The following is a 27,093-nucleotide window of genomic DNA, read 5'->3' as shown; positions in this document are numbered from 1 at the left end:
ATCTTTTCCACAGCATAGCGCGAGTAAAGAACAGAGCATGGGTGTAGACGAAGCAATCCGCAAAATCGGCCATGAAACAATTTGCATATGGAGGAGCCACATTGGACCACATTGCTGTTTCCCTAATCTGTAGGTAGAAAGTATCCCTGAACAGAAAGAAATTTTCAGTGAGAACCAATGTGAGTAGGTCTAAGCAGAGTTGTCTGACTTGTGGATCTTTGACTTTAAATTTTTGTCTTGCTTACAAAATAAGACAAAGACCAGTAGCTAGGGTACAACAAAATGTATTACAAAATAATATTCAAAAAGCTTTAAACAATTAACATAAAACTCAAATTGCTTGCAACATTAATGTTGGCTTAAAAGAAATATTTTTTTAATTTTTGAAATGAAATTGTCAACTTTGAACTCACAAATTTTTAATTTGAAAATCAGAAAATTAAAAACATAGATAATCGAAAATTGGGTTCAACATTACTGCCCTCTTTGAAGAAATAATTTGGTCAATTTTTGAATTGAAATTGTCAAGTTTGATTTCACAAATTATAAATTTTTCAATTACTTCAACGGAATTATACAAGGGCACTCTTCTATGTTTTTTACAACCGGCTCAAGGTGTAAAGTAATAAGTTCCTCTTCTTCCTGCTTTAAAGTAAATAAACTGAATTTGTCACATTTTTTCATATTGAAAATGTCTACATAGAAATGCAAGCTGCATATCATCATGTATGAAATTACCAGGATTGAAGTAGCTGATGTGTCTGCATCTGAGAAACCCTGTGGATGATTTGTTTCAGTCTCCATTTCTTGGCTTGTGGATGGCGGTTTACTTTCAGGGTCTTCTTGATGATGTTTAACTTTAAAATGGATGTTTAGGAAAGCGTTTTTATTATTATTACATGCAGCATGTTAGGCATTCATACTTCAAAATAAAATCGACAATTCAACATTTTTAAAGTCAAACATATGAGTACATGTTGTAATTTGGTGAAATGGTTCCAAGAAGTTTTGCACTGTTCTTTGAATTCTCCTTTTACACACAGGTCTGACTTCTTTAGAACTGTATTTGTGTGTTATATTAGTTTGGATCAAGGTCTTGTTTGTAATATGTGTTTTAATCTAATCTGACAGTGTCATTAACATTTTGGTATCAAATAAACACACAGTGCAATAAAGATACATGGACAAAAAAGAAACATTAATTTTAACGCTCAACCAAGGCAGCCATATTGTGCACCGTATTATAATGTGATAAAAACAATCAAATCTAGAACACGTGTTCATTCTCCATTATTTTAAGTCCATCCACAACATAGAAAGTCTGTCTGTTATTTGTTTGCCCATATGTGCATCTGAGCTTAATTCCGGGAGGCCACAACATTGGGAGGTGTATTTTGTCCGGACAAAAATGGTTTGTTTGGTTTTACACAGACAGTGACATATGTGCACGATTAATAAAATTTATAAAAAGTAGCTGGACACAGATTTGGAAGTACATTAAAAGCATCATTAGCATCCTTAGAAATTTGGCAAATTACCCAAATGGCTGGTTATTTTTTTCTCCTTGGGTCATCCACAATCTTTGTATGTTGAAACATGCTAGAAAAAGTATGCAAATATTAGATGTTTGCAACAATATTCAATTTGTAAATTTTTCAGACTAAATACTTTATATATTATTGTACATGCAAATGTTCTTATCTAAAGTACTTCTGTGCTCATTTGTAAAAGCAATCCAAAATGTAGAGATACATTAGAATTTGCAATCAGGAATAACATTCTTAAAGTACAGCTCACAACAGGATCAATGATTGTAACTCAAGGGCATCGGCATACTGGTGTGAGCTGTCACCAAATTTTTTTTACCGTATATACTTGAGTATAAGCCGACCCAAGTATAAGCCGAGGCCCCTAATTTTACCACAAAAACCTGGGAAAACCGATTGACTCGAGTGTAAACCGAGGGTGGGAAATGCATTGGTCACAGCCTCTCCAGTATATAGCCTGTCGGACCCTGCCCCACAGTATATAGCCTGCCCTCTGCCCCAGTATATAGCCAGCAGTGGGGGAAGCCAGAAAGGTGAGTTTTGATATATTTTTTTTACTTGCGTATAAGCCGAGTTTGGGTGTTCACCACATTTTTGTGCTGAAAAACTAGGCTTATACTCGAGTATATATGGTAATTTTGAAAATCCAACTGCAGCTCTATGGTCTATAAATTTTTACATCTAGCTAGGAGCACCTCATGTTCATTAGCCAGTTTAATTGAGTGAAAAGGTTAACAAAATGCCGAGCTAAGAACAAAACCAGAAAGAGACTGCCCATAAAGCATGTAAGTGGGCTATATTTCAAAAACATTATCCTCGGAGTAAATATTAACGGTTCAAGAACCAGAATATCACATTACAATGTTGTAGTGAAAATGTATCAAACATATTCATCTTAGAAAATCATTTGAACAATTTACAGATTTTTAAACAAACATAACAATTAGAGGAAGCATTTAACTTACATAAATCTTACACTGGCCACATCTATTGACAAAAGCACTGTCAGCATGTCTTCATCTCTGGTTTTTGTCTAGTTTTTTTTATGTTGCAGAATTTTATTTTAATATGTTCAAACATTATTATGCTACAAAGTATGTAGGTAATTATTAACACTTGTTACTTGTGTGTTGTCTCGACATTTCTGACAAATTTCGGTTTGCTTTTTAAATGTCACACACTCATCAAGGCCATGTGCTGTCTATTTGCCTTAATTATTTTGTAAACTTCTAAGCTCAATAGCACACATTAGCCAGGGTGCTTGATTCTACAACACTAATTATACCTGGTCTCCGACTTGTTCATAAATTTGCAAATGTTGTCACTATTCTGTAAAATGTAAGTAGGATTAATAATCCAAGGACTGTGAGGCTGGTGCCACACGCACCACTTTGTCTGCGTTTGCAAAAGCAGACAAAGCCGCACCCACCGGGCGGGCCGCCGGCCCGATCGCATCTGCGTTTCTAAAATGAAATTAACGCAAAACACTGGCGGCTCGTTCCTGATTGCAGGCGTTTCCATAGAAGCGCCGATGCGATCGGGCCGCGGCCCGTCCCGGTGGTTGCGGCTTTGTTTGCATTTTGCAAACGCAGACAAAGCGGTGCGTGTGGCACCAGCCTAAGTCTTTGCAGACTTGGACAACAGATAATTTAACAACATAACGGATAACATTCCAACACATTTAAAGGGGTATTGCCATCTGGACATTCACCTTTAATTAAATTTATTTGCCATATGTAAACATTTCTTCAATTGGATGTTTTTTGAAAAAAAATGTTCCTGTGTGAAGATAATTTTACATAAATGTTGCCATATTGACCCATAGAAACGAGATGGCTTCCACGGTTACGACCACATCACACTCTGTCAGCAGTGGCCAGACATGCGCTTTCGAGCCCTGCCTGACCACCTGGATTCAGCGATCATTACCACAGGACGGCTGTGGGACCTGCAGTAACTCCCGGACATTTCATATACAAAAACCTTTTGTTTCTTTGGGCAATCACTGCAGCAGAGGTGGTCACATCCAAGGACACAATTTTGTTTCTAAGGGACCATATGACTACATTTATGAGAAATTATCTTCACACAGGTAATTTTTTACATCTAATTGAAGAAATATTTACATATGGCAGATTAATGAAACTGAATGTGACTGCCCAGACAACAATACCCCTTTAACTTAATGTCAAAGTTATTTTTCATTGTTTCATAAAACATTTTTTTCCATCTTCAAGCTAAGAATTCCCTCACAGGGTGTATTTTTCAGAAACTGTTATTTTGCAAATGTTGTGAAGCTTCAGGATATACTTACCAAGATGTGCACACTATTTGCTTCTTGCTCTCTGTTGTTTCTCTTTATGTTCAAATGTTTTTTATTTTTCTGTTTTTCCTAAATATTTTTAGATATTTATTAGCATTTTTTTTTGGATTCACACCACTCCAAAATGGGCAGCGTTACAGTTCCCTGTTGTGTGTCATTTTGGCTTGCTTTGGGAGCAGACATTACTAAATAGGCGCCGCCACAGTCCCTTCTTGTGCGTCAATTTTGTGTGTTTTGTGCGGCCAAATATTAATTAATCTAGGTGGTGCCAGTCACATGTGTTGCGGCCCTTTTTTACAGTCACGTGTTGCGTGCCCCTTTGGAGTGTTTTGGGCACCGCCATAACTCAATGTGCACGACACGCAGACTTTGATACTTCACATGATTTTTAGAACCAACATTCGGCACTTTACACATTAGGATGCCCTTACACACTTAAATAAGTGGAGATGAAACACTAAATTCAAAAAATTGAACAGAATTTGTCCAAAGACTTTTAATGTAAAGACACCCCCGGAGCCATAAGCAAAGGGGGACATTACTTTGGCATGGGGGGATTTAGAAGGCTGGAATTTTTTATGTAGTTGTATTTATTCAATATAAGTGGGTTATGCTTTGAGAGGGCAGAGTATGTAGGGTAGGGTGTGCAACATCCCCCACCGGGGCCTAGCCTTTTCTTGGGGCCTGGAGTCAGCCGGGGCCCGCAGTACCTGAGTGGCTGGCGGTTGCGGCCTAGGCACGCTAGTGTCACGGTGCCTGGTATGGGGAACCGGAGGGCTGTCCTACAGCCTGGCAGGTCTCCAGCAGGGTGGTGTTGGCAAGAAATGATGAGGAAGAGGCTGCTATAGCGGTTCTCCCTGGGGCAACCCTTTGGGGTCTGGAATATGAGTCCCAGTGTGGTGGATAGGGTGCCCGTGATGGTGACAGCCGTAGTAGCAGGAACCAGACGGAGGCAGACGTTGAACAAAAATAACTTACAGTTCTTTATTGGAACCGACAGGAACATTAGCAACGTGCCTTAAAAGGATGGTGGAGTGCTGGAGATGTAGTTGGAGGGAGCCACAGGATATAGATCACCAGCCTGGATGCAAAGGGCAGGCTGGGAGGTAGCTGTGTCCTAGTAGGATGCTTCCGCTTTATCCTGGATTGCTTCAGGTATCACCCTTGAAGGTAGGATGATACCCCTTTCCTCTCACTAACTAGCTATTAGCTCCACTCTTCAGGCAGGGAGCTGGGCTCACCTGCTCTTGGTCTGGTGTGCTGGCTGCACAGACTCCTCTGAGTCTCTAATCTGAGAGAGTGAACTCTCTCCTCACACTGCACTCTCTTCTGAGAGAGAACTGACTTCCAGAGGTTTCCTGAACAGCGGTTTTGTTACTCCCCCTGGTCAGGTGGTGGCTACTCCTCCAATTACATCTCAGCTCACAGGCATAAGGTGTAACACATGTGATTGGCTGACACATATGACATCTCACAAAACAATTAACTCCTGCCTTACCAGGCAGGTTCTACCACTGCAGTGTTCCCCTGTGTTATCTAGGGACTATGTAGTGACATGCTCTGGGGCCGATCAGACCCTACAGAGGCTGCAAGCGACATGGTGAGACGTATTCGCAAACACAGCTCTGCCTTGCGTCGGCGAGGGTGTTGCAGGTGTACTGTGAGAGGGGTGAGACCCAGCAGTAGGTATCACTTCCTGTCCTGTGTCGCTCTTCCTCTTTCTCTCACCTGAAGACCATGGAGAAACATTTCTGCTGCCTCAGGGAGCGTAATACTGAGGTTATAACACACGGTTGTCACCACATACACCTCACACATCATGTACCAGTGTAGAATCAGCTTCTACATCATGTCAAAAGGATTTTTACCTCAGAGATTATAATTATCAAAGGAGTTTATGTGGTATGTCTCCTTGTGAATATAAGCCCAGTTATCTTATACACGATAGAAATGACTGTATATCAGCTTATTACCTCATATACCAGTGATGGCGAACCTTTTAGAGCTGGAGTGCCCAAACTTCAACCAAAAGCCACTTATTTATTACAAAATGCCAGCACAGCAATTTCAGCAGTAATTTATTTATCCTTTTTCTTTGACAACTTTCAGTCGTTCAGCCTCCTAAGGACACCAACACAGTTGAAAGGAGGAGGGCAAATGCGTCTAATATTGTAGGAAGATTCTCCAGGAAGATTCTTTGAGTTCTGTCTGGTGAACTTCATCCTGGGGTCATGGCCTGGGTGCCCACACAGAGGGCTCAGAGTGCCGCCTCTGGCACTAGTGCCATAGGTTCGCCACCACTGTCATATACTGTGGATATGGCTGCTAAATGTTACTGGGGAGAAATATTTTATAATTAGAGATGAGCGAGCACTAAAATGCTCGGGTGCTCGTTATTCGAGACAAACTTTTCCCGATGCTCGAGTGCTCGTCTCGAATAACGAGCCCCATTGAAGTCAATGGGAGACTCGAGCATTTTTCAAGTGGACCAAGGCTCTGCATAGGGAAGCTTGGCCAAACACCTGGGAACCTAAGAAAAGGATGGAAACACCACGGAAATGGACAGGAAACAGCAGGGGCAGCATGCATGGATGCCTCTGAGGCTGCCTAATCTTGGGATGGAGCTGGCGGTCCGCTGCCAGGCGAGCTTTCGCCTGTCCAAGCCCCTGTCTCTCGGCTCCTCCCCACCCAAAATGGGCCTGGGGGCCAGAAGCGTTTACTTTGAAAAAATTATAATTTTCAAAGCAGGCGGGGTCGTTTGAATATTTCACCTAGGAATAATGGAATAGCATAGTGGTTCTATTTTTAATAGTTTTTTCGGAAATGGTTCCATGATTAAGAGCGACAGTATGGGGCATCCATATTGCGCTGCTATGATTGCAACTTCAGGTCTCCAGCGTGGCGGCGACAGATGGGCCGAGTTCCACTATGTATCTGGTGAAACACCTGAAAATTCTGCCTGACACAGCTCGTTTGATAAGGGGACGATGTATGGAGGCAGTGAAGTAGTAGTAGATTAAAGCTGCTGCAGTTAAAACTATTTTAGTTGGATCTTGGGATGGAGCTGGTGCTCCGCTGCCAGGCGAGCTTTCGCCAATCCAAGCCCCTGTCTCTCGGCTACTCCCCAAACAGCACTTCTAAGAACCTTTTGTATAAGATCAAGCGTAGTAGTGTTCTTATAAGTTTGGGTTATGGCGGGTGAGGGGAATGCAAATAGATGCGCAAGAAGCTCTGAAATAATATCGGTAAATGATAAAAGTTTGCCAGTATATTTTGTGGATAACACAGCAGGGTGGCAACAAACTTAACAAGTTTGATGTGGAAGCCATGAAAACAACCCAAAATTCTGCCTGACACAGTTTGTTTGATAAGGAGACCATGTATGGAGGCAGCTATATGGATGACTTTTGGAGGCAGCTATGGAGATGACGTGTGGAGGTAGCAATGGAGACAACATGTGGAGGCAGCTAAAAAGACGACATGTGGAGGCTGCTATGGAGACAATTTAATTTGGATAGTGCCTGTATGTGGCAGTCCAAAAAAGTTTTCAAACCAGAGGAGCAGGTAGGTGGTCCTCCAGAAAAATTAAATACATAGAGTACTATAGCTAGAGCCAGTTGGGCCTGGCAAAAAATAGCCAGATTCCTCTGCTTTAGTGTACAAAGAGGAGGAGGAGTGCATAAATTATTCAGGCTGAGCTTCCTTCACCTGGTGGAGAATGGAAATCCTGAGAAATCCAGGCTTTATTCATCTTGATAAGCGTCAGCCTGTCAGCGCTGTCAGTCGACAGGCGTGTACGCTTATCGGTGATGATGCCACCAGCTGCACTGAAAACCCGCTCGGACAACACGCTAGCAGCAGGGTAGGCAAGAACCTCCAAGGCGTACAGCGCCAGTTCGTGCCACATGTCCAGCTTTGAAACCCAGTAGTTGTAGGAGCTGTGTGATCATTTAGGACAATGGTACGGTCAGCTACGTACTCCCTCACCATCTTTCTGTAAAGATCAGCCCTACTCTGCCAAGACTGGGGACAGGTGACAGTGTCTTGCTGGGGTGACATAAAACTGGCAAAGGCCTTGTAAAGCGTACACCTGCCACTGCTGGACAAGCTGCCTGCTCGCCTACTCTCCCTCGCTACTTGTCCCGCACAAGTACGCCCTCTGCCGCTAGCGCTGTCAGAAGGGAAATACTGTTTCAGCTTGTGCACCAGGGCCTTCTGGTATTCATGCATTCTCACACTCCTTTCCTCTCCAGGGATGAGAGTGGAAAGATTTTGCTTGTACCTTGAGTCCAGGAGAGTGAATACCTAGTAATCAGTGCTAGAATAAATTCTTTGAACGCGAGGGTCACGGGATAGGCTGCCTAGCATGAAATCTGCCATATGCGCCAGAGTACCAACGCGCAAGAATTCACTCCCCTCACTGGCCTGACTCTCCATTTCCTCCTCCTCCAACTCCTCTTCTACTGCCCATACATGCTGAACAGTGAAGGACTGAACAATGGTCCCCTCTTCTGTCTCGCCAACATTCTCCTCCTCCACCTCCTCCGATATGCGCTGAGAAACAGACCTGCGGGTGCTTTGGCTATCAACAAGGGAATCTTCTTCCCCCGTCTCTTGTGACGAGCGCAAAGCTTCCGACTTCATGCTGACCAGAGAGTTTTTCAACAGGCCAAGCAGCGGGATGGTGAGGCTGATGATGGCGGCATCGCCACTGACCATCTGTGTTGACTCCTCAAAGTTACTCAGCACCTGACAGATATCAGACATCCACGTCCACTCCTCATTGTAGACTTGAGGAAGCTGACTGACCTGACTACCAGTTCTGGTGGAAGTTGACATCTGGCAGTCTACAATCGCTCTGCGCTGCTGGTAAACTCTGGATAACATGGTTAATGTTGAATTCCACCTCGTGGGCACATCGCACAACAGTCGGTGAGCGGGCAGTTGGAGGCGGCGCGGCGCTGCGCTGCCCTGAGAGTGGCAGCATCTGTGCTGGACTTCCTGAAATGCGCACAGATGCGGCGCACCTTCGTGAGCAAATCAGACAGACTAGGGTATGTCTTGAGGAACCGCTGAACTATGAGTTTTAACACATGGGCCAGGCATGGCACTGCCGCTGTACCTAGAGCTACCGACTGATGGCGCCATGCCCACGGATGGTAATTCGGAGGAGGAGGTGGAGGCATAGTAGGCATGAGAGACCTGGACCGAGGTAGGCCCCGCAATCCTCGACGTCGGCAGTATGACCAGCCCCAGGGTCAGACTCGGTCCCAGCCTCCACCAAGTTAACCCAATGTGCTGTCAGCGATATATAGTGGCCCTGCCCGGCAGCACTCGTCCACGTGTCCGTGGTCAGGTGGACCTTGTCAGAAACGGCGTTGGTCATGGCATGGATGATGTTGTCTGACACGTGCTTGTGCAGGGCTGGGACGGCACATCGGGAAAAGTAGTGGCGGCTGGGGACCGAATACCGAGGGGCGGCCGCAGCCATGAGGTTTTGAAAGTCTCTACCAGCCTATAGGGCAGCATCTCCAGGCTAAGCAGTTTGGAGATGTGGACGTTGAGGGCTTGGGCGTGTGGGTGGGTTGCACTATACTTCCTTTTGAGCTCCAGCTTCTGGGGCATGGAGAGCTGAACTCTGGTGGATGCTGTGGAGGATCGTGGAGGCGAAGATGGGGTTTTTGCACGGGAGGTGTTTGGGCCGGGGTCCTGGGCTGACTAGCAGATGACACAGTGGAAGGAGCAGTGGTGTGCCCGGCCGGAGATGAACGGGCTTGGTGCCATTGAGTGGGGTGTTTAGAATTCATATGCCTGCGCATACTGGTGGTAGTTAAGCTGGTAGTGGTGGAACCCCTGCTGATCCTGGTTTGGCACAGGTTGCACACCACAGTCCGTCGGTCATCCGGTGTTTCTTTAAAGAACCTCCAGACTTCTGAAAATCTTGCCCTCGCCACGGGAGCTTGACTACGGGCAACATTTGGCGCTGATGCACCAGCTCATGCCCTGCCTCTCCGTCTGGCCCCACCACTGCCTCTTCCAACCTGTTCTGCTATAGGACTCGCCTCCGTCTCAGAAGCACTGTGTTCACCCGGCCTATCAACCCAGCTTGGGTCTGTCACCTCATCATCCTCCGATCCCTCAGTCTGCTCCCCCCTCGGACTTCCTGCCCTGACAACAACTTCACCACTGTCTGACAACCGTGTCTCCTCATCGTCCGACACCTCTTTACACACTTCTTCAACTACGTCAATAATGTCATCATCACCCACAGACTGCGACCGGTGGAAAACCTGGGCATCGGAAAATTTCTCAGCAGCAACCGGACAAGTGGTTTGTGACTGTGGGAAGGGTCCAGAAAACAGTTCCTCAGAGTATGCCGGTTCAAATGCCAAATTTTGCTGGGAGGGGGCAGACTGGGGGGAAGGAGGCTGAGGTGGAGGAGCTGGAGGAGTGCTGATTTCGGTGACATGGGTGGACTGCGTGGAAGACTGACTGGTGGACAAATGGCTAGAAGCATTGTCCGCAATACACGACATCACCTCTTCGCACTGTTCTGGCCTCAACAGTGCTCTACCACGAGTCCCAGTAACTTGAGACATGATGAACCTAGGGAGTGTAGCTCTGCGGCGTTCCCCTGCTCCCCCATCAGCAGGTGGTGTCTCACCCCGCCCAGGACCACGGCCTCTGACCCCTGCAGTAGTTGGACGCCCACGTCCACGCCCTCGTCCTCTACCCCTAGCCCTCGGGTTAAACATTTTCCAAATTAAAGTGTAAACTTTTAATTTTTTTTTTTTTTGTGTTTATTTTTTTTTATTTTTTTTTAACAAAACGATGCTATGCTACTGCTATGGCTAGTTTGTAACCTACACTGACAGCACACAACTGGATTTTGTGCTGTGCCTGATGACTTTGAGCTATAAAATGAAATAAAGGTAAAAAAAAAAAAAATCTGCAGACTCTGCCTAATTCTACTCAAACCCCTAATAAATTGTCCCACTTCGGTGTTTGAGGTGGATATGCGTGTCACTAAGAGCTAAACACAACGATCGCAGGTCTCCCAGCAAATTCCTCACAATATGGTACTAGCTGCACTACTAATGCCAGCAAGCCCAGCCACAAGCAGACAAAAAAAAGGAAAATATAACGCTATTGTAGGCCTAAGTAAGCCGTTGGGGTTCTCCTATGGCTATTTTGTAGCCTACACTGAAAGCACACTGCTTTGCAAGATGAGTTTGAGCTATAAAATGAAATAAAGGTAAAACAAAAAAATAAATCAGCAGACTCTGCCTAATTCTAATCAAACCCCTAATAAATTGTCCCACTTCGGTGTTTGAGGTGGATATGTGTGTCACTAAGAGCTAAACACAACGGTAGCAAGTCCCCCTGCAAATTCCTCACAATATGGTACTAGCTGCACTACTAGTGCCAGCAAGCCCAGCCACAAGCAAATAAAAAAAAAAAATGTATAACGTTATTGTAGCCCTAAGAAGGGCTGTTGGGTTCTTGTTGAATTACTCCTGCCTAACACTATTCTAATAGAACACCCTAACGCTTTCCCTGACCAACAGCAGCTCTCTCCCTAGCGGCATCCAGACAGAGAATGATCCGAGCAGCGCGGGCAGGGGCTAGTCTATTCCAGGGTCACCTGATCTGGCCAGCCAACCACTGCTATCGACGTGTAAGGGTACCACGTCATGCTGGGTGGAGTGCAGAGTCTCCTGGCTTGTGATTGGCTCTGTTTCTGCCCGCCAAAAAGCAAAACGGCGGGAGATGCCATTTTCTCGAGCGGGCGGAGTATTCGTCCGAGCAACGAACAGTTTCGAGTACGCTAATGCTCGAACGAGCATCAAGCTCGGACGAGTATGTTCGCTCATCTCTACTAATGAACTAATATGGCACTTTGTTAATTACCTACTGTATTGGCTACTACTAATGTAATGTTATTGCTACTCTAGGTGAACTGGGGGATAATTTATCATAAAATGTATACAATGATACAATGTAGGTCCCCTGTATGCGCCAAATAAACTGAGAGACTACTGCTTCCTGAAATATAACCGGTGGGCAGCTGCACTTTCAAACAATTCTATACCAGGTACTACCTGGTGAAAAATTTTACTACAACCTTTTTAATTTCCTGGTGTATAGGAGAGACAGGAACACTAAAAGCTGGAACACTGCACTTTCTGGAATTGTCCCCTGTATGCCGCTCCACATCCACTTTGTGTAAGGGGTAAAAAAAGTTGCAATTCCTGGCTTGCAGGTCAGAGAAGTGGAGTACAAGCTCTGATAAATTTCCCCCACATTGTTACTATTGGCTACTCTGGGGGAGTTACTGTGACTATTAGCTACTGTACGACACTGACTTTTTGCTATTGTATTGTAGCAGTACTATGGTAAAAGCAGGAATCTACCATCATATGTACTACGGTTTGTATATTCCTGATGGTAATAATTTAGTAGAGGACGTATATTTTTTTTTTATATCTTGCACTACACTTGATGATTAATTTCTAACTTGAAAAGTAGGAACCTGTGAAACATTTAATCCTCACGCCCAAACAGTGGAGATTTATTTCTAACCCAAGGTTATAATCGGGTGCATTCATTGCTCCATAATCTGTCATTCGTTGCTGTTGTTTCTACGTATAGAATTGAGCTTTGCAAATGTTGCGCTCTGCCCCACTGCCGCAGCAATTTAATTTCTGCTCAAGTTCTAATAACTTTCCACAGTCTTAGTGTAAATTGCTGGCAAAGACTGAGCCCGGTTTTGTGTTTCTTAGTTGTCACAAGTTTATGACCCAAGTCTGTACTGATGTAAAATCCCAGATAAGTGACCAAATGTACAGTCACTGCGCCTCACTGCACCATTACACGAATAAGAATATAATAGAAGCAATAGAACACAAAGTGACAGATCAGGAGGTAGAAGAAAGTCAGGTTACTTTGGAAATCTTATGTTGATTATAGTCACAAAGCTTCTGACCAAGTATAAATCTGAGGCTCAAAGCCAGAAAACCATCAGAACCAACAAAAACTTTCCAGGATGGTGAGTGTCTTCTCTTCTGCACATACATGGCACATTACATCATAATTATACAACTAATTATCAACTTACCACAACTTACCATACTGGAATGCAAATCCCTCTAATTACATAGAAATACTATATAACTTTCTAAAGACATTTTCTGGAAACATACATTTTGATTTTTCAGATGTTTTCTTAATTTTTTTCTTTATAAAAGCCTTAATTTTAGTTACCCCTTTCAAAGCTATAAGATTGCTTGAGCTTTGTTGGACAAAATGAGGTTCAATTGGGGGAAACACTTTTGTGGAATTTCTTAACAGGTTTTTTTTTTTTTAAAGAAAATTAGAAAATTTAATCTGTAATCTACATTTCATTATTATACCCGATGTAAATAGTATTGGACACAATTGAATTTTTAAAATATTTAAATGGGTTGTTAACTTTCAGCCAAGGCAGAGCACATATATAATGGTACAACTAGGCAGAGCACATTCATACTGGAACAACTAAGCAGCGCACAATAATTTTGGTACAACCAGACTATGGAGAGTACAGATATAATGGTACGACTAGGCAGAGTACAGATATAATCGTACGACTAGGCAGAGTACAGATATAATGGTACAACTAGGCAGAGTACAGATATAATGGTACGACTAGGCAGAGTACAGATATAATGGTACGACTAGGCAGAGTACAGATATAATGGTACGACTAGGCAGAGTACAGATATAATGGTACAACTAGGCAGAGTACAGATATAATGGTACGACTAGGCAGAGTACAGATATAATGGTACGACTAGGCAGAGAACATATATAAAGGTACGACTAGGCAGAGAACATATATAAAGGTACAACTAGGCAGAGAACATATATAACGGTACAACTAGGCAGAGTACATATATAACGGTACAACTAGGCAGAGTACATATATAATGGTACAATAGGAAGAGTACATATATAATGGTACAACTAGGCAGAGAACATATATAATGGTACAACTAGGCAGAGTACATATATAATGGTACAATAGGAAGAGTACATATATAATGGTACAACTAGGCAGAGTACATATATAATGGTACAACTAGGCAGAGTACATATATAATGGAATAGCCTGCCTCAGGCGCTGGTCACAGTAGGGACATGTGTCTTTCTTCAACTGTATAAATTATATAGCTATGGTTATGTTAGATATGTTAGTCATATTACATACCACATTGAAATATTAAAATCAGTAAAGAGGACGTTGTATAAATACAAGTGAAATACAGTGAACATGGGGATGGAGGGGACAAGGGTGGGATGAGGAAAAATAACAAGGTGCTTTTGAACACCTAGACTTTTTTTTTCATTTTTGGGAAATTTTAGAAGGGTAATAGATTGGCTAGAGATCTAACCAGTCTTTTAGAAAAATCAGTAGTTTGTTTATAGAATATATTCATAATTGTTATGTATTTGTATGTATTTGACTGATAATATCTTGTGAATATATTAAGAACCTGTGTTTTTTTCCACTGTTTAGTGCCAGTTATGAGTTAATTGCACATAGTCTCTCTTATTATTTGGGTATAATAACTTTATTAATTTGGACCATGTCGGGCTCATGCTGCAAGACACTTCATTGAGATCTGATGTGGAGAAGAAAGAAGTGGGAAGCATTTTCTGCTGTTCATTTGTAAATGGATAACTTTAGAAAAAACATTTCATACCCTACTTGAGGGGGCTAGTATTTTATTGTCACCAGATTTTAACCCATTAAACATATGTAACTGTTCTAGTTACATGCCATAGGTAATATGTACCTTCACAGAAATGAGGTTTCAGAGTAGCATCCAGTGACTGAAGTTTGTTATGAAAATGAGCCCCCCATCACTTCCATTACAAATCTTTACAAACAGAAGGGTTCAATTGTGAAAATGCAAAACTTTGCCATTTTATTTCAGAAATACTCTCTGGTTATTGCTTTGCTCTCTGTTGGGATGTTTGTGGGTTTCTGCGATGCCACATGTGAATTTTACAAACCTATGGAACCAAAAGATCCTAGAGGTAAGAACATGGTTATACACTATAGACTGAATTTAGACTTTAGATTTTATTTTCATAAACATATCTCTTGGTTGGGTACATTCAGCAAATTATTTTCATAATTCCTTTAAACATTTTAGAATAGTCATCAATACATGCAAATAACTGTATAAAATATACAACGTATTATACATAATAATGCGACGATTCTGTGGGTAACCACCTTTTTCAAGTTAGTCTGTATCTGTATGCATGTCTATCTGTCTCTCTGTATCTTTATGTATCCATATGACTATCTGTCTGTATGTATGTTTTTATCTATCTATCTATCTATCTATCTGTATTAAGTTTATCTATCTCTCTGTATATCTATATGTTTTAATGTCTATCTATCCACCTATATGTCTATCTGTCTGTATGTCTAGCTAAATGTATATCTATCTGTCTATATATGGATCTGTTTAAGATGTGAATGTTAGCAGTGCACATTCATTTAGGGGACATACACATAAATACAAACAGCTTTGTATATTAGCTATATATATATCACCACAATTTACCTCAATGATAGGAGCTGACATTCATTGCCCATTCCCATAAAAGATCATGTCAATGTATATTCTGCATATAAATCGCATAAAATTAGTACTTTTTATTCTCTAGGATGCAGTCAAGGAGGAATATTTCATAAATATAACTCGTCTTGGAGAACTGATTGTAAGGATTGTAAATGCTATTGTGATGGATCCATGAGTTGCTGCCGAGTGTAAGATGTTTTATACTACATGTAAAGAATAAGTATACAGTATTAAGTTTCCTTAATTGGACCCAGGATAGAGGGAACCAATGCAGCATATTTCTTTATGATGCAAGGACTCAAATCCACAAAAAAATTAAATGGGGGACATGTATTATCATATGTGCGCCTAAAAAATGCCGGGATCTTTCGTTTTTATTTGAGCGGAGAATTGTTGCGGATCATTTATAATGAGTTTGCAACAGAAAGAACAGATGTTTTCAACTACCCTGATACCTACATCTTTTTGTGGCGCAAGTGGTAGTGGCCTAGCTTTTCCACATTTATGTGTATTTTGTTAGCATTTTTAGCCGCAATTTTTGGCGCACCTACCTATTGAATCCCACTAAAAATGCAATAAAAAGTGATCAACAAAACAAATGTACTCCAGAATGATACTGTTGCCAAGTACAACATGTCCCGTAAAAAACAAGCCATCAACCAAGTTTGTAGCCAAAAACGTAACAATGTTATGCCACTTGGAATACGGCGATGCAAAAATGATTTCCCCCCACATTAAGGTTTTATTTGGCAAATTTAGTAAAACATAAGAAAAAATATTCATGTCTGGTATCCCCATAATCGTATCGACCCATAGAATAAAGATAACATGATTATTAGGCTATATGGTGAACACGAAAAAAAATAAAAATAAAAAATCCAGTACAGAATTGATACTACTACTCGTGACCTCAAAAAAAGTTCCTAAATTTTCAAAAATAGGTGATACCAACCCCAAAATGGTAACACTGGAAAAAGCACCTCATCCCGCAAAAAAAATGCTGTCACATGGCCCCAATAACGCAAAAGCGAAAAATTTTATGGCCTGCAAAAGGGGCCAATGAGGAAACTAAAATCCTGGCAGTTGCAGGGTGCTCCTTCCCTTCTGCACCTCGCTGTGCGCCCATAAAACAAGTAACGGCCACTTGTGCGGAGTCTCTGCACTGGGGAGCAATTTCATAACAAATTGTATGGTGGGTTTTCTCTTTTTATCTTTTGGAAATGTGTAAATTTTAGGGCTAAATGAACGTATAACCGACTAAATTTCACCTCCATTTTGATTTAATTACTTTGAAGATCTCAAGGGGTTAACAATCTTTGTAATGTTTCTGATAGTTTGAGGGGTGCAGATTTGAAAATGGGTTGGTTATATAGGGGGGTTTTAATGCTAAATATGTAAAATTTAATTTCAAACAGTATTTATCCCCAAAATAGTCAATTCTGAAAATACAGAAAATCTCTATTCGATTTGTAAGCCACATGACGTCAAAATAAATTATCCAAACATTTCAAAAATTATGAAAATGTAAAGTAGACATATGGAAAATGTTATTCGCCAAGTTATTTAGGTAGTAAATCTATCTGCCTGAAAACGCGATGATTTCGAATTTCGAGAAAGGCAAACTTTTCTCTTTTTTTTGTAAATAAACGCAAAACTTATCAGCAAAAATTTACCAAATGAAGTACAACATGTGCGGAAAAAACAATCTTTTAGATAAGTAACAGTGTTATAACCATATAAAGAGATGCAGGTCAGAGTCCAAAAATGGGACTGAGCCTTAAGCTACAAAATGGCTGTGTCCTTAAGGGGTTAACCAAGTTTTGTCTGGCTCTGCTTTTACAGTATGTCTAGATATGTTGTTGGTCCCTTTGTGTCTTGTCTCTCCCAGTGTGTCTGTGCTTTTGTACAGCGAATAATGGAATAGAATGCCCTGATAAATGTGTCCCATTGTATCCAAAGATGTGACCTACCACTTAAGTGTGCTTAAGTGCTCAATATCCACTAACTCCCCTCAGTGAAATTGTTAAGTATCAGGTTTGATCATCAGAACCCAAAACAGGTGTTAAAATTGTTCTATTTGATAAAAATGAAGCCCATTCACCCTCTTCATGCAAATCATATCTGAACAGCACATCATATATGATCAGTGAGCATTGTTATTGAAGGTTTTTACCATAGGACAGATATTTACTTTTATAGTATATATCCTCTAATTGCTTTTCCCTACTTTCTGATGGCATAATTTAATATCCGTACAATGTACCGGGAAACCATAAAGAAATAACAATGAGGTAGAATAGGAAATATAGGACAGATGTCCCCTTTTTTTAATGCTGTTTTTTTATTGTAATTCTTCACTCTTCACTTGTAAAATATACAATAATCAACCCTATCAGATTGGATTTATAAAAAAAAATATGGAATCTAAGGTCTATATCCAAAACTAGTAACATGGGCAGTTTTGCTACATATACATATCTTAAAATGGAAAACATAGAGGAAGCGGCACTCACCGGTCTTGTGCAATTCAGTCTTTATTGCGGTGTATACATAGGCAGTGCGGGGCCTGGCGACGGGCCGTTTCGCGCTAAGCTAGCGCATTATCAAGCCATATGACGTCATCTCACCGCGCCGCGCACAATATATGCGTCGGAACCGGTGGTGGGCGTCATGACAACAACAATACAATAAACAACGTGACAGTGTGAGTTAAAACACAGAGAATACAAATTCATATTAAAAACACTGGCAAAATATGCCTATCTGGGACATGCTTACATACGTGTAAAGACTGTATCGGGCCGTAACACATAGAGTGAGGACACTTAGTGAAAATAGCGGAACAACACGGCTAGTATAAGGCGAGTATATAACTAATGGTTGACAAGCTATAAAGGGAAGAAAAAGGGAAGGAAAAGGGAAGGAAAAGGGAGAGGGCTTTACACAAAGACACTATAATCATTCCTGTCATTAAGGCTACATTCACACGAACGTATGGGGGACGTATATACGGCCGACGTATATACGGCCGATATACGTCCCCCATACACTCCTATGAGCGCACGGCACCCTACGGGAGCGGTACGGTGCAGCACACGTGCGGCACCGTACCGTTCCGTACCCGGGAAAAAGATAGGACATGTCCTATCTTTTCCCGTAATACGGGGCCGTGTGCTATAGGTTGCTATGGAGAGGGGCGGGGGTGAGCTGCGCTCACCTCCTCCTCCTCTCCCCGTACACTGCCGTTGCCCGCTACGGTACGGTACGGGCGGGCAACGGCAGTGTGAATGTAGCCTAAGTCCTAGGGCACCTGTGGCATTGAACTGTATTATGTATCTGCTTTCTAGTCTAAGCAGATTCTTACTCCTATCGCCCCCTAGGGGGTCAACTTTGACATGATCAATGCCTGCAAATCTCAATACCCGTGTGTCTCCCCCGTGTTGTTTTCTGACGTGTTCAATTAACCGGGGGCATCCCTCTCCCGTGTTAACCGACTTGCAGTGTTCCCTGAACCTAATGTATAGTTTACGTATGGTTTTCCCAATGTAGAAAAATTTGCAGGGGCAGAACACTATGTAAACTACAAATGTGGACTTACAGGAAATGAACGTTCTCACTCTATGTGTGACCCCTCCAAGGCATATCACCTTAAGTTGACTGTTATGGTCACAAAATTTACAGAAACCACACCTAAAATTGCCCACAGGGATACTTTTTTCTAACCAGGTTTGGTAATGTGTGGAGAATAGGTTACGTACAAGAGACCCCCGGACAGTGGGGCAACGCCTAAAAGCCACACAAGGACGTACGTAATGCATAAATGTATGGCTAAATAAATAAATAGTTGATGAAATGGTTATGGGGACAATAAATAAGTAAAAGTAAAACTAAAATCATTAAATAGCGTGTAAATATGATGCAATGTATAGGGGAATGAATAAAATGAAATGCAGTCAAAGGTGATAATATAATCTAATATAATGAAGTTTGCATAGTTTATGATTAATTGATTGCATAATTTCTGGGTTATAGTGGGGCAATAGAAATACCTGCGGGGAGGGGGGGGGGGTGTTCCTGCCGGGTGAGTGGCAGAGCTATGCTGCTATGCTGCCTGGTGTCCAACCTCAGAGGAGGATAGCAAGAAGGAATGGGTTTAGATGGAGATAAGGATTGGGGATTGAGTGGATAGGTAATGAAGGGAGGGACGGCTCTCTGCACCTGAAGAAGGGGTTAATTTGAAGTTGGCTGGAATAATTAAACATCGGAAGCCATCGCCAGCCCGAAGGTGACGTAGGGTAGCACCGGAGGGCTCATTTACATATGTAAGAAAATCGTTTTTTTTAGCTCAACTAAAGTTCACCGAGCCTAACTAAACTATGTGCCGGCATCAGCATTAAGTAGCCTACAGATTTCATCATGCAAGCAGTGATAGGTTTCCTTTAGAGGAAGCTTTAAACTAACAGAAAAAGAGGATGCGACATGCCAAATGTGATAATAAAAGATAATTTTTATTGAATACAAAGTTCATTAAAATGTCATATAAAATGACATCTCAGGAGAGACGTAAAACATGAAGCACACCAAGTATACTGTCCATACACAATATTATATTAACAGGAAGTGTAACCGACTAATATAAAAAGTAACATACTGCAATGCGACATATATACCATTAGCAACATATTGCCTATATCGGCCTGTAATTAAACCCTATAATGCAGCATCGTGCCTTGGTTAGTAGCTGCAGAGTTAAACATTGCATGAGGTATAATAATTGGACATACTACCTGGCGTGCCTCTAGCCCCCAACGCGCGTTTCAACCCGCCTGGTCTTTCTCAAGGGGTGGTGTTACTACACACGCTCCAGGATTATATATAACTGAGGGCCAATAAGCCTCCAGATTCAAAATGAAAGCCCATGTTCACCTGTGTGTGTGGCGCATGGTCCGCCTATCGGCCCCGCGTCATCGGCGGGGACGGGCCCGTGACGTCAGAGGGGCGGAGCCTACGTTCCGCCTCACATGACTACACAGACACGCCCCCCGCACAAAGATCGCGGCGCTGCGACAGACCGAGCATGCGCACCAGGTGGAGGTGAGAGATAGCAACGGGATACAAAGAGCATAAGTATAACTTAAAAGGATAAATGAGCCGGTAGATCATTGGTGTAATATTTGCTGAGAACATCATGTGGTTATCACTAGAAGTTTTGGGCAAGATTAGTAAGATGCGTCTAATAGATGCTGCTGGACAAAACCATTAATCATAATGCTGAAATAAAGTGAGCACTTATGTAATGAGTGTGAAAAGTCGATGGGATGTGCGGTATATACACATGATTTTTTCACATGTATTGATGTATGTGTATAATGTCGCTGGAATAAAGCGATAAGAAAATAGGTGTGAGGGATAAGTGTCTGGATGGGGGATGATGGATGCAAAGGTGGCTAGGGCAGTAGATAATTATTTACTGAGTGTAGGTAGTGATAAAGTGTAAATGAGTACTGGTTGTGTGAATGTGAGGGGTTATGTTGCTGGGAATTATGAGAACGTGAATAGGGTATATAGTGATGCTGAAGCGATGCATTAACACTAAAAGTGTTGAAGTTAGGAGAACGAAAGCAGTGATGGTGCAAAGCAATAGTGCTAGGAAAACCCAACGTCATTGTGAAAAATCAATAAAGTGCATAAAGCAAGTGCGAGGGGTGAGAGGTGTTGTGCAAGAAGGTGATAAGTGACATACAGGACTACGTGTAAGAAATTAAAAGTTAATACTTAACGTCATTCTGTTCCTGTGATGGATGTCTGTTTACAAGAAGCAGCTCCTGTAGGAATAAAAGCTCATATGCATGCACCAAACTCCAAATCCTAAAGACCATTAGTAATCATGCGTTTCCCATGCGTGAAATCAAAAAAGGGCTCACTACTGGGGTTATCAGATGGTATACCAGAAAACGGCAATATACCAATTCACTATCTAACAGTCTATTGTATCCACAGGGATGATCCCATATCAAAATTGGAAGTAATACCTGGAGGTGTGTGAACACCGTTGATGATAAAAACAATGGTTAAAATAACTGTGATAAACACAACAAATACAAAAATAAGGATGGTAACAGGCTTAGCAGGCAATGGCCACAAGTGGTCTAAATAAAAGGTCATATTTAGTTACAGAAAGGCAGAAAAACCAAAGTTTTCGTTGAGACCCAGGGGGTGTACAGTATTTTATGTCCAAATCCATTTAGATTCTGTTTGAAGGAGTCTCTTCTTTAATGCGCCTCCCTTCATGTCAAGGTTCACATGATCAATAGTTTTGAAAATAGTTTTGAGTTGCACGCATGATGTTGCTTAAAATGCCGGGGTATTGGTTTTAATTTGTCAACCTGAGATGGTTCGGTTGATGATGCTTTCCGAGTATCGTTGACATGTTCGCGAACCCGTATTCACAATTCATGGGTTGTCATCCCGATATATATCTTTGGGCAAGGACATTGGGCAAAGTATATTGTACCTTTTGTGTTGCATGAAATTGTGCATTTAATTTTATATTCCTGGCCCCCTCTCAGGTCAGAGAACAATATTGCGTGATCCATATTTGGACAGGAAATGCATCGGCCACATGGTTTACTCCCCCATTTTGGTTTTGGAGCCTTAAATACCAGCAGTTGAGTCTTCACTGGGGGAAAATAACTTCTGACTAGTATATCTTGAAGGTTGGAGGCTTTTTTTGGAGCCATAGCCGGATATTTGGTAAGTATTCGTTGGAGAATCGGGTCAGATAGAAGTATCGGCCAATATTTTTTCAAGATGATCATCATTTCGTCCCATTGACTATGAAAGGGGGTTGCCAGGCGTGGAGGTTGTATAGTGCAATTGCTTGTTGACGATGATGTGTGTGGGTACAATAAAGATGAAAGTCCGGTATATTTGGCCCTTCGATATGCTTTCTTGATGGACCGTTTGCTGTAACCACGATCCAAGAACCGTTGACGAAGATCAGACGCTTGTTCTTCAAATCGAGCCTCGGTTGAACATATACGTTTTATCCTCAGGAATTGTCCAATTGGAACAGCATCTCGAACTCGCTTTGGATGGGCTGAGGAGTAATGGAGATAGGTATTAACCGATGTTTTTTTCCTATAGGTGTTAGTGTGAAGGAAGCCATATGAATCATGAGTCACCGTTACGTCCAAAAAGTTGACTGAACTGTGATGACAGTCGTAAGTCAATTTGACATTACGAGTGTTACAGTTCTGTCTGTCAATAAGTAATTGGAGGTCTGGTTGGGTCCCCCACCAGATGAATAGTATATCATCGATATACCGGTCCCATAATGGGATCTGGCACATCCGATGGGACGTCCGACAAGAATAGCTCCCTCTCCCACAGCCCCAGGAATAAATTTGCATATGAGGGAGCGCATGCTGCCCCCATAGCAGTACCCTGGAGCTGCAGGTAGAAGGAGCCATTGAAGGTGAAAATGTTGTGACTCAGGACGAATTCAAGAAGTGTCACAATAAATGTCTGTTCCAGACCTGTGTAATCCGTCGTTTGTAAAAAGTATGCGACTGCCTCCAACCCATCGCTGTGTAAAATTGAGGTATATAGTGACTCGACGTCACATGTTACTAATATATCCTCCGGATCCAACTGCACCCCATCAAGCCATCGGAGGAGGTCAGTCGAGTCCCTCAAATAAGATGGTAAATTTTGCAGGTTGGAGGAGGGAGTCAATATACTTGCAGATATTGTCTGTAAGATTACCTCTGCCCAAGATAATCAGTCGTCCTGGTGGTGTTGATGCATTCTTGTGGATCTTCGGTAATAGATATAGCGTGGAGATGGTCAGATCCTTTATTAGTAGGGCTTCTGCAAGTGTCTTCGAAATTGTGTTGTCATCCATTGCCTCATTGATGATATTTGCCAGTTGGGAACTGTATGAGGAAAGAGGATTGAATGTCAATTTCTTATAACATTTGGTGTCGCGTAGTTGTCTATACGCCTCTTTCAGATACATGGCAGTTGGCCATAAGACCACATTACCGCCTTTATCAGCCAGTTTTATCTGGATGTCATCCAGAGATTTAAGTTTGCTTAAACTCATACGTTCCTGTCTGGTTAAGTTGTCATAAAAATTATCTTTTATTATCACATTTGGCATGTCGCATTGTTGAGGGGTGGATGGTGAACTGTTTGTCTGTCTGTGTGTTTGTAACTTTTCTTCTTTTTCTCCTCCTGCTGGCCAGCAAACCTTTGTCTCTGTCCACTATTGTTTCACCAGACAAACCAGTTCAGCAGTCACCACTCAGCATTACCTGATCTTACCTGTGTGTGCAAAACCTGAGCAGAGGGTGAGCTGGGGTTATATAGCTGCACCTGATTACTGCCAGGTGATGCTGAGCTGAAGCCATGTGGTTTATGTTTGCATTTCTAACTTTGGTTACTTTGCGTATATTGTAAACTCCCCTTTATTTTTATATTGTGTATTATATTGTAATGTGGCATTATGTATATTAAGTAAGAAATATATCTTTGTGTGATGTTTGTTGTTAAAGGTGCAACCCAGGGGTGTATCCCTTTAAAACTCAAAGGAAATAGTTGGGTATTTAATGACACCTGTGTGTACATGGATTGTCTTTAGGTCAGAGTGTCTGATCTGACCACAGGGGAGCTGCTTGTTCCAGGGTAGCTGCAATCTATCCCCTGAATTATCAGCATTTTTGTTCTGTACATTTTATTTTTGTGCAAATAAATGCAAGCCTTTTCTTTGGACCTGAAACCTGAGTAAAGATTTTTTTTTTTTTAACGGCCAGAAGACTCCACATCTCAACACGCATCCTCTTTTTCTGTTAGTTTAAAGCTTGCATGCATACCCAAGAGGGCAGCCATAGCTTTCTTTGCGCTATTTTCATTATTTGATTAGCTGAGTCTTGTCGGATCAGTTTACTGTTAATTTGTATACGTTACACTGACTTGATTTTTGATTATTTCCTTTAAAGGAAACCTACCACTTGAAGTGTCAGGTATAAGAGGGAACTACCGAGCACCAGCTCAGGGTGAGCTGGTGCCAGAGCTTATTTTTGTTAGTGTTTTAAACCGCAGTATCGCGGTTTAAAACACTTGTAAAACTTTATGGCTGAAGCTGCTTCGGCACAGGGAGGTACGTGCTCGGCGTACCATGCGCGCGACCGTGCACTACTCGCCTTCACTTCCTATGTAGCCGCATGCACGGTCGCGCGCATGGTAAGCGCTGAGCGCGTACCTCCCTGCACCGAAGCAGCTCCGGCCATAAAGTTTAAAAAGTGTTTTAAACCGCGATACTGCGATTTAAAACACTAACAAAAATAAGCTCCAGCACCAGCTCACCCTGAGCTGGTGCTCGGTAGTTCCCTCTTATACCTGCCACTTCAAGTGGTAGGTTTCCTTTAATTGGCTTGGGGAAGATGTGGAGGAGGCAGTGCGCATGCGCTGACCTCTGGGAAAGACCTTGGGGGAGGAAAGTAGCAATGTAGTAGAATGTAGCGATGCAGTGGTATATGGCGCTGTGGTGGTGGTAAATATTTGGGGAATGGATAGAAGGAATGGTTATGGGACAAGGGATGGGGATGTTAAATTGGTAGGGAAAAATGATACACGATAAATGATAGATAATGGGATATCGATGGATGGGAAAATGATTCATTCAATAAATAAATGATTAATTAGTTATGTGGGCGGGAGAGGATAAGTGAATGGATGAGTAATGATGGTATGATTACAAGAATGGATTGATGATTGCAAGAAAGATTGAATAAATTAGTGGAAGAGTAAAATTAAATAAAAGAGAATAGATGATTGGTAGAGTGGACAGAGTTATGTATAAATATTAATTTATGTTGTAATGTATTGAAAGGCTAAATTTCGGCATGTAATAATAAATTATTTATTAAATGTTGATGCAAATGTTGAGAGTAAATGACTCAAAGAGTAAGTGTTCCTGTGGGGTGTGCTTGTCTGCACATGTCTAAATAAAGGTATGTGGCATGATGCGCCCGTGGAACAACATAAATATAAATATAATATAAATATAACCCAACATGAATCCATAAAGATAAGTAAAATAAAAATAGAAATAATAATAATAATGAAAAATGTGAGAAAAATAAGAAAAATCTCATTATATAAGGGGATGGAGCAGATAAAAAGCACATAAATTATATACATATATACACATGTATATACCGCATGCACACATATGTGCAAATAGCAAATACATGGACAGAGTCCCGCAGTTTACTGTCCGACAAAAGGAAAAAATCGTGATGAGTCACCAGTGGAGTCCGAGGGTAATGGAGTGGAGAGATGAGGGTGGGAGTTAGAATGATGTTTCCACCATATCATTCAGACCTGCAGGTGAGAGGGTGTCCATACTGTAAATCCAATACGATTCTCGTTGGCGCAGTTTCTGGAACCTGTTGTTGGTAGTAGGGGGTATTTGTTCAATCGGGGTCTCTGCGGGACTCTGTCCATGTATTTGCTATTTGCACATATGTGTGCATGCGGTATATATACGTGTGTATATATGTATACAATGTATGTGCTTTTTATCTGCTCCATCCCCTTATATACTGAGATTTTTATCTTATTTTTCTCACATTTTTCAATGAGACCCATAATCTGAGTCAGCCAGGCTGTTCAGTAGATGCTGTCACTTTCTTCATATCAGGACAATAGTGGAGGAGTTCAGAGGACAGAGGAGACAGAGCACACATAAGTAAAATGAAGGAGCTCCTGTTGCTCTCACCCTTCTATAACTACTCAGTCTGTACACTGCATCTTATGTTCCCTCCTTTTGCACTCTTTTTTTTTAGCAACCTCTCAGAAATCAGAATAGACTTCTGGGAGGGGGCTAAGGCAAGATGATAGCAGAGAAGGGCTAAGGTAAATAAAGTTTATTGGAGAATTTTTACTATTCAGCTATTGCAGCTATATGAGAAACTTTGTAACTTTAACATTTACAATTTAAGAACATTGACTTTAATAACAGTATGACTTATTCTTTTTTTTATTTATTTTTGTCTTCCTCTTTTAGTGGCCTACCTCAATTCAACTACAACGAGGAAGAGTGCACCACCATCTATGACAAGAGCATCTGCAAATACAAATTGGTTACAATCGGTGACCCAAGCAAGACTTGTCCGCCCCAAAGGGTGGATTAAATCAACTTCTCAATCTGATGAAATGAAAAATTGTGACAGTTACAACACTTACCATATTTCATGTCATTCATTATTATCAGCATTATATATTTACCTTAGATGCTAAATAAAATGATCACGTTTTCTGTATGGTAGGAATGACAGGTGATGTTGTTTGATCCATTGCAACACACTCCTATAATAAAAGTATATGGAACAGCGAACGGTATATTTTTTCTTGCAGTACTGAGCATATCAATATCTAATTGACAGATAGACATATGGCTATCATACATTTATAACAAAGATTCTATGGGGGAGGCTTTAGTATGCTTTCGATGCCTGCTTTATTGCATACATGATATGAAAAGTCTCAGTTCCAGGCCATGCGCCTCCCCCCCCCC

The 27,093-nt window shown here is 41.7% G+C and overlaps 1 long non-coding RNA gene across 2 annotated transcripts; it reads right to left on the bottom strand.

The window, feature by feature from the left end:
- Positions 1 to 364: 364 nt before the first annotated feature.
- Positions 365 to 26,879, bottom strand: LOC140106643 (uncharacterized). Of its 2 annotated transcripts, none has more exons than XR_011850825.1 (4): positions 26,805 to 26,879; positions 1,539 to 1,599; positions 739 to 857; positions 365 to 645 (listed from the first exon to the last, which is right to left on the bottom strand). It is a non-coding gene; the product is annotated as an uncharacterized lncRNA (long non-coding RNA). The 2 variants fall into 2 exon arrangements; XR_011850824.1 differs by lacking the exon at positions 26,805 to 26,879 and adding an exon at positions 2,513 to 2,579.
- Between the last annotated feature and the right edge of the window lie 214 nt (positions 26,880 to 27,093).

The sequence above is a fragment of the Engystomops pustulosus genome, chromosome 11 (assembly GCF_040894005.1).
Source record: "Engystomops pustulosus chromosome 11, aEngPut4.maternal, whole genome shotgun sequence".
Classification (NCBI taxonomy): Eukaryota; Metazoa; Chordata; class Amphibia; order Anura; family Leptodactylidae; genus Engystomops; species Engystomops pustulosus.
The sequence above is the reverse complement of the archived record's forward strand: the minus strand, read 5'-3'. Positions and strand labels throughout refer to the sequence as shown.